Source organism: Gossypium arboreum, chromosome 10 (genome assembly GCF_025698485.1).
Source record: "Gossypium arboreum isolate Shixiya-1 chromosome 10, ASM2569848v2, whole genome shotgun sequence".
Taxonomy (NCBI): domain Eukaryota; kingdom Viridiplantae; phylum Streptophyta; class Magnoliopsida; order Malvales; family Malvaceae; genus Gossypium; species Gossypium arboreum.
The window spans coordinates 37,842,824-37,852,306 of NC_069079.1; the positions used below are offsets into that span (position 1 = coordinate 37,842,824).

A 9,483-nucleotide genomic window follows, 5' to 3' on the forward strand; every position below is an offset into this window, starting at 1 on the left:
GTAAGTGAATCCTTGTGCTACCAATATTGCTTTGAATCTCTCAACCGATCCATTAGCCTTATATTTGATACTAAACTATTGGATATTGTGCTCTAAGTATGGAATATTCATTTGTACACTTGAAATTTTTTTCGAACAAATTGGTTAATAAGATTATTCATGAACTACATTAATATCCTTTTGTATAATGTCCTCGTGGTTTTTTCATGTAAAATAAACTAGAGGCAAATATTAGTTTATTGGTTGTCTAATGTTTAACTAATACTAGGCGGTATTATGTGTTAGGATCGTAACATAGAAAGACAACTTATATTAGTAGATGAACCTAAACATGTCGTTAGTCTAATTTGAAATGAGCAAACCGACTGAAAGACTAATATGCTGTCTATCAAGTCCAATTGTGGAAATGCTTTGTCTTAGGCATCGGAGCGGATGATTCCTAAAAGATAGAGACATGGATGTTACTAACTAGACTAACAATATATCAGATTGGACACAAACAAAATAGACCCTGAATCTGTTTATGGATTTGTTCACTTTTGACGTTCAAAGTGTGGTATCCCTAAATCCTGAGTGGATGACAGACTATGTATGCATGACCCATATACTTTGATGTAAGTAAAAGTGTGAGTTCAAATAAAGAAGGAACTAAAAGTTGGTACACTGGGTATACGACTTCTGTAGTATGTAACGTTATTCACAACAGTGGAATTCATAGCCTAAGACATTGGTAAATGTATCCTCCCATTGGCATAACATGGTTGAGGAAAAGTAAATGTGGCCACAATTTGTTCGTCTTTGTAATGAATGACTTGATTAATATTTGCTAATAATTGACTTTTCACGAAGGAAGATGTAATGGTTACCATGAGATGAGATAGGATCGTATTGGGAGAACAGATTTATCCCAAAGAGATTAATGATATCTTGTGAGGGTAACACACTTATGACAAGGTTACTGGACGAGCACTGATCTAGTTGCTTTCATAATGGTATATCATTGGGGAGAGCTCAGTCACGATACTATAGTGGAATGACTTCGTGATTAAATGAATTTATATTTAATAGGAAAAAAATTGTAACTTAATTTTAAGTCATTTGAGCTCTAATCACATATGTCTAATTGGTTCCTCAGCTAGCTCGTTGAAACTAGAATTGAATTGCATGTTGAATCAAATGAACAAAAATGGATAGAAATGATAAAGTTAGACAAATAAGGAACATTCGAAAATGAATATGGTTTTCTCATTAAGTATGGAAGTAACTCGAGAATTAATTTATGGTTTTCAAATTATTATTTAATTAGTTAATTAAATATTAAAGTTCGAAATTGAATTAAATTAAATGATCATTGTGAATCCATTAAATGTAGAAAATTAAATATATTTTCTCATAGATTTTTGTATGGTAAAGTTGTCATGATTTTAACGGAATCAGAATCAGGTTGAGAAAATTATTTAATTGAAAAATTAATTAATTTAGATTAATTTATAAAGTTTAATTTGGAAATAGAAAAACATGTATTGGGTTGAATTAAATTATAAAATGCTCGGTTAAAAGTTTAAAAAGTACTTATAATTGGACCCAATACAAAAGTGGCGCAATGCCCCTCATATTGAATACAAGGGGATGACTAACCCTAGTATTTTAAATAGGGTCGCTGCCCCTCTCTCTGCTAGTTCAATTAGGGGATTGTTTTCTATTAAATAGACATCAAACGCATTCCATTAATTCAACTAGGGTTTCACTTCCTCTACTTATAAATAGATGAGTCTGATAGTGTTAAAGATACAACAAGTTATATACAACATTGAGATATTGTTATTCTGCCTAAAAATAGTGAGAATTTATTTCTAGCTATAAATTATATTTTCCAAGAATAACAATTCTATCGATTTCTATGAGAGAAAATTCTATCGATTTCTATGAGAGAAAGTTTTACTTTCCCAAAAGTAAAGAAAATATTTCCTGGTTAGGGGAACAAGGATTTTAGTTAAATAAGCTATACGCACACTATTGTTTGGGGAACAAAGATTTTAGTTAAATAATCTATACTCACACTATCGTTAGGGGAACAAGGATTTTAGTTAAATAAGCTTTTTTTTTAAACCTTGCCATATGTCTATTCGTACTAGAATTAATAATCCAAGATTTAGAAGTAAAATTAGCATTTAAAGTAGTACTTGATTTCACAAAGCTAGATTTGGAACTCGAGGTAGAGTCCAGTTGAGAAAAAAGACGATGAAGATGTTGAATCTCATCAAAGGAGAAACTTTCAGCAAAAGTTGACTTGTCCTTCGTACCCACAAATTCAGACATTTTCATTTGGGGTTGAGAATTGCTTCCTCATTTTCCTCCATGACCTCTAATGGGTTGGCCATGCAATTTCCAACAAGAATTGCTAGTGTGCCTATACTTGCCACAATAGTCATAATGTAGATGATCTTTGTCAAACTTACCACTCGAATGATTGTCCTAGCTAACAAGAAGGCGAACTTTCTCAATAGGTGGAGTATAGAGCATAATAACACATCCTAAAGAGAAGGAAAATGAGTTTTACAAAGTACTTGAAGCCAAATCTGAGCACACTCGACAAAAAACTCATACACTCGTTCTTTTTCCACCAACTTTTGAAACTTCATAACATCACTAGGACAATCTGCCTGAAAATTCTATTAATAGTCTAATTCCTTCCATAAGCACTTAAGTCAAAAGAATATTAAGAAATAGTTAGCTTTCCATGCTTCATATTATGGACCTTATTGTGAATCTAAAAAAATTTGAGCATTATCCCAACACGAGAGTAGGTGAGAGCAACAACATTCCATATCTTTTCTGCAGTATCAAGCATTAAGTAGGTTTTAGAAATATGAGGTTGCATGGAGTTTATAAGCCAAACCATAACAAGAGAGTTCTTCAAATCCCACTAATTAAAAGTTTTATCATTGAGTACATGTTTCTCTACAGTATCAATGATATATTCTTGCAATCCTTGAGCCTTGATAAACAACAAACTTGACCTTGACCAAGCAAGATAGTTATTCCCATCAAGTTTCACGATATGGACTTGGAAAGAAAGATTTTTAGTTGTAATAATGTGCTTCTCGTTTTGCATCGTAATAAAGCCTTAAAAGTACACCAAAGACTTAAAAGCACTGTTTGATAAAAAAAGACCCAAAATAGTCCCAAAACCATAAAAAAGGAACCCTAAAAACATATTAGCCCAAGTATCCCACACACAAAAGAGAGTGATCGAAAAAGAGCACCGATTGAGGCATGGTGTAACAACCCATTTTTTAGTTGTGCTTAAAATGGTGATTTTGGAACCCCATTTTTTGATGACCAAGCCCGTGAATATTATTGTTTAATGTTTACGAGTATATTACAGTATTATATTGAGTTTCAGTCTAGTAATTTTATTGAACGGATAGTCAATTAAGGTATAATGACTAAATCGTAAAAGTGGTAAAAGTTTAATTGTTATGGATTTTTAATTAGTGAAAGACTAATTAAGCAATTGGACCACTTGTTTGTGCATATACAGTAGTGGATGACATTAAATTCCACTAATTTTTAGTTAATATGTTTAATTTTAATTAATTAAGGATTATATTAATTAATAAATGTTGATTAAGTTATAATTAAGGTATATAAGACAACCCAAAGTTGTCATCTTTGTTTTTTCTTTCTTTCTTCCACAGTTTGAGATAGAAAAAACCTAAAGAAGCCATTTTTTTGACTTTAACCATTGAGCCCATCAATTTGTAAGTGATTTTAGTTTCACTTCCCGTAATTTTTATGTTTTTGAAGCCATGAGAGCTTGATTTGGCTAACCCATGTACTAATTTACGAAATTGCTAAAGTTTTTAAAAGTTATCATTGATGATTTCTTGAATTTCTTGGTGTTAAATGATTTGATTTTAAGCTTAAAAGTGAAAAAATGACTAATTTTAAAAGTGAGAGTTGTTACTTTTGGACAAAGGGACTAATGTGTAAACAATTTGAAATTGACATGAAATTTCTATAATTATTGATAATATAGGGCTGTAGAAGGATGGAATTTTGATCAATTTCAAAATCAAAGCTCAAACTTCAAAGTTATAACAATTTCAATTTTAAGGATTAAATTGAATAAAATGCAAAACTTTAGAGAACATTCATAAAATGAAATTGAACTTTCATATGAATAAAATAGTGTTATAAAGTATTTGGAATTGGTAAATTGAAATGAATTATCATAAAGATTGGGAATTGAACTAATAGGAAGATAACTAAAGAAATGGGGAAATTGCATATTAGCCCCTAACATCTTGTCATTGTAGTTTCTATCAAGTAAGTTCATATGGCATAATTATGTGTAATAGTAATATAAATATGTTTGAATTATGAAATTGTTTGTGTGTAAATGTAAATTTGAATTTTTTATGATTTAGTACAAAAAGGTGAGACATGGACTAAATTGTAAAGAAATGTTCTATGATGGAATGATATGGATATGATGAATCTACAATGATTTAAATTATACAAATTCAATATTTATGCCTACATGAACTTAATAAACGATTAAAATATGATTGGCATGCCAATAAGGTTAGTTGTGCGCTTGTATGGGTTTAACACTTTTGTGCTCTTTGTTCAACACTTTGGTGCTCTCTGTTCAGTACTTCGGTACTCTCTGATCAGCACTTTGGTGCTCTCTATTTAGCAGTATGGTGCTCTCTGGTGTGGTCTAGTTACCCGTGTATCCGATTTTATTTACTCAAGTTCATCGGGCTAGTTGAATAATGGAAAGAGAATTGAAAATGGCATGTTAAGAGCTTAATGCTCAATTTGTATATGATGATCTGATAATGTACATGGTATTGAAGTACAAACTCTATGTGAATGGTTCTAATTTGATTAGCTTATTGTATATGGAATTGCTATATGACTCGATTTATGATGAACTCACCTATTATTTGTGAATATGTTATGTCAGGTATAATGTGTTGCATTATTTAGTTTAATATGTTTAATTGTATATCAAGGTAAGTTATTGTATATTACCTATGAACTTACTAAGCATTCGAAATGCTTACCTAGTTATTTTTCTATTTTTGTAGATTGTTGTTTGCGAAACTCGTCATTCAGATCAGCTCGAAGATCACACTATTCCTCTATCAACTCTGTAGACTTTTATTCATTTAAGCTCGGTATTGTGGCATGTGTTTTGGAGCTTGTATATGTGTTAACTTGTGAATGAATGATAATTTAAACCTTGGTTAATGTTTGAGTTTACAACTATTGTTCATATACGTTTCAAGATATGTTTTGGCAATATGGTAAACTTATATATGTGTTGTGGCATGAATTGGTTATATGTGAGGTCATATGAGTAGCGTTTACGAGCAGGTTTTGAATGGTTAAAATGATGTACTTGAATGTATGTTTCGTTGGTGAAAAAAATCCATAAATCAAACTTAAATTTGATATCATGTTAAGAATTAGAGAAATGCACCAAGTAATATTGAGGAAACATTCACTCAATTCATTGATAATTCTAAAAATATGTACATGTTTATATACACAAAGTGTCATGATAAATAAGAAAATAATACGATGTTAATCCCTAAAAATGCTAATATCCCTAATTAGTAGCTATTTAATAAGTCAAGGTTATCAACAAATTTTATTTAAACATAATTAAATAACAATTAATTATAAATAAATGCTAAAACCTTAAACCTTAAGTCCTAGACCATTAAATCCAAGATTTTGAATGCGAGAGTTATTAATTTTATTTGTAATAGTTACAATTAATAGTTAATTATGTTTAAATAAAATTATTAGTATTTATTTACAAGTCCTCTATATTTTTTGTTTAATTTAATAATCATGTATCATGCTATTATTTACTGTTTGTGTATGGAACTTATATATCGACGGTACATCAAATATTATTCCTAAAAATGGAATTAACATCAAATATTATTCCTAAAAATAGAATTAATAATAGATATTTTACATAATACTTTCACATTTTTATTGCAAATCTATAATGCATAAATTTGTTACAAATATATGAGAAATTGATGAAGGAAAAATAAGACAGGAAGGGAAGGAATGGGATATTGCCCTGGAGATGGCAGAGGCACAAATTAAAACACCCTCAAACAAGAATAATGTTCTAAATCAGAAAAAGGAACATCACAAACTCCAAAGCATAAAGCTGAGAAAAAAACAGTAGACATTAAAGAAGAAACAAACATATATGTAAATACATTTATGATTTATATATGAAATTATCAAAAGAAAGATATGAAAGGTAATGAACTCCATCTGCATGTTTCGATTTGCTTCCAAATTCTTGCATAAATGCAGTGCTAATTGATTCAGGTTGAAACCATGGTTGTAGTTGTGGCCAAGATTTTAGGGTTTCCATGCAGATACCCATACTACAGGTTCCTCTTTCCATGTTAAGTAAAGTCCTGTTTCATTTTGATCTGGTTGTGCGAGTGCCCATCCGGGCTTGTACCTTTTTAGCAATGCCTTGACGTCGTCGACAACATCGTCGCTAAGTCCGACCGGTGAGAAAGCTTCCTTGAGTCTTTCGGACCATTGGCTCCCTCTTTCTCTTCTCTCACGCTCTCCTTCATTGTCTTGGTCATCGTCACAAGCTAAAACCCTAACTATGCCCCTTGAGCACTCCCTCTCCAGCATAAGCTTCTCATTGCTGGTTAGGGTGAAGCTTTCTTCAAGCATTTCAAAGTAGACAGTGTAAAATCTCAGGCATTCTTAAAAGCACTTGACGAAGTCGTATCGAGTGCTTGAAAAATCAGCTTCTTCCTCAACGACGGTTACGACTTTAGGCCCCAGCGACCGGAACATCCCGATCACTGCAGTTCTTTCCTCGACGGAGACTCCTCGCAAGGCTCCCATACAATTAACCGCGACAGCTTCATCTTCAACAACACCGAGTGCCTCTTTTGTGAGTTGGCCCAAATGGATTAGCCCACTTATTACATTAAACTCAAAGGGTACACCCATTAGCCTGGCAAACTTCTCCATTCGCTGGCTTATTTCCTTCATCATCGATCTTACAATATTAGCAGTGACCACAACAGTGAGCTTTAAGTGTGGGGTGTCATCGTTTCGAGTGGCCAAAGCTTCGAGCAAAGTAGGCCATTGAGTGCAAAGGGTATTGCTTATATCGATGATGTGAAGTTTGGGCTCACCATCTAAGGCTTCCAGGATTGCACCATTGGCGGCTACGTGACCGAAAGTTGTCCATGGACTCACCTCTTGGAACTTAAGGATTAACTTCCGAGATGAATCAAAGCAGTGGCTTTTTTCTGCGACTAAAGTTAGGGTTTTAAAGCATCGTTGTCCCGACTCAGTAGCCTTACAAAACAGTGCCTGTAAGAAATACGATGCTAGTTTCTGTTCACAGTCTCCATAAGGGGAAGCCAGTTCGTTTAGCATCCAAAGAAGGTGATGGATTTTGCTAGAATCCTTGTCGGAGATGGCTCTAGCACATTCGTTTAGAAGCCTTGATGCCCATTTGTTACCTGTCGCACTAGGCTCTCCGTCACCACCGGCCGAGTAGTCTGATGAACGGCTGGTTGATATGTGGCTAGTTTGAGGCTGATGATGATGATGATTGTTGTCGTTGTTATTGCTGCTGCTGTTGTTGTACATGTCTACCGCTACTGATGACCATTGCTCCAGCTGATCGACCGGTTGAAGAGGAAGGATCGAGTGGTGGCTCTGCCGTTTCGAGTGAAAAGAGTTCTTATGATGTCCTCCATGGCTTGGGGAGGCCCCCTTTGACTCTTTAGAAATCTTTGCAGAACTCAATTTCATTTGAATCCAGAAATGGCCAAGTACAAAGCTTTGAATTCTGAAATATTGGCCATACTATTATATTTAGGGTCATGGTCCTGCTATGTAATATATCTACCATATGTATTTGGCTTGAGTATCATATATAAATAATTTTTACAATAAACATATTTTAGTAAGGTATATATAAATATAAAATGTTGGAGTTATGCTATAGCGATAAGCAACCATATGGTTTTTCTATGCAATTTCTAATTATAAGTTATAAATTAATCCTATATGTATTTAGTTTACATTTTTAATATAATTATGATGTCAAACATTCTTGTATAGCTTCATAAAAGTAAATTTTATTATATTGTTATTGTTATAAAATATGAATCTGTTAACACATAATTAAATTAAATACTATGAGGATACTAAAGAATAAATTAGTTTACGAAATTTATATAACCTTGATAGCAGGAAAAATTAAAGTCTAAAATCCTATATAAAAGAATTTGATTAAAAGTTATAACTTTAATGAAATTTTCTATCAAACAATAATTTAAATCACAAACAATAAGATAAATTTATAACAATAATATTAAATTAATTAAATAAATGTTAATGTTAATAAATTAAATTAAATTCATAATAAAAAACTAACATTTAAAAGTTCAAAGTTAATTTAGCTTACAAACAATGCATCGTTTAGAGAACTGGAAAGAATTAATGACGTAGCACTCTTTTAATCACCAAGACATTTTAAACAAGGCTCCAAGATCATAAAACTAGAAAGTTTTTCTTTCTTTTTTCAATGGAATATTTCATCCAAAAAAATGTTTTTTTTAATAATAATTTTCTCTTTCTAAAAGGATTTTCGATGAAAATTTCATCAAACAATTTGAGTCCTTAATTTTTAAAAAAATCCATTGAAAATAGCAAAATTGTTCAAATTAATATTTAATCCTTTGTTTTTGAAAAAAATATATTATTGTCGAAACTTTTTTAAAATGAATTTTTATTTTAAAATGAAAATGAGAGTCGTTACCAATCCTTTTTATAAGTTGTGATTAGATCACCTTGTAATTCGATCATTTTAATAAAATTTTTGATTTACTAAAACAATGTTTTCGGTCTACAAAAATCCAGAAAATAAGTTCGGGAGTCGGTAACACACAAGGAAGGATTAGTACCCTTGTTACACCCAAAATTGATACCTAATTGATTACTTGATTTCTTTAGAGTCGAAAATTGAGAACTTGAATAGAATTTAAAATGCGATTCCTTATTAAGACATTACTTAACTAAATTAACTTTCACGAAAATGGGGCTTATTTCAAGTTAATCGAGAAGAAAAGATCATGTCTCGTAAGTTAGGACACAATGCCTTAAATCTTCGAAAACGAGAACAAACGCTAAAATCTTATTATTTTTTATTTATTTTAAAGTAGATATTCGACTATATCGGTTTTAAAAAGAAGTCATATTCCATAAGTTAAGAACACAACTCATTTTAATTCCAAAAATAATGAACGTAACGTCATATTCAGTAAGTCATATTTTCTTTTTTTGTGCATCGTACAAAAAATGAACGTAACGCTTAAAACGATATGCATTTTACTTATTTGGGCATAATATACGTATGAATAAATAATAATAATGTAAATATGGCAATAT

General features: G+C 31.6%; 1 pseudogene; it reads right to left on the bottom strand.

Moving 5' to 3' along the window:
* Positions 1-5,998: 5,998 nt before the first annotated feature.
* Positions 5,999-8,046, bottom strand: LOC108488893 (protein SHORT-ROOT-like; annotated as a pseudogene).
* Positions 8,047-9,483: the final 1,437 nt, after the last annotated feature.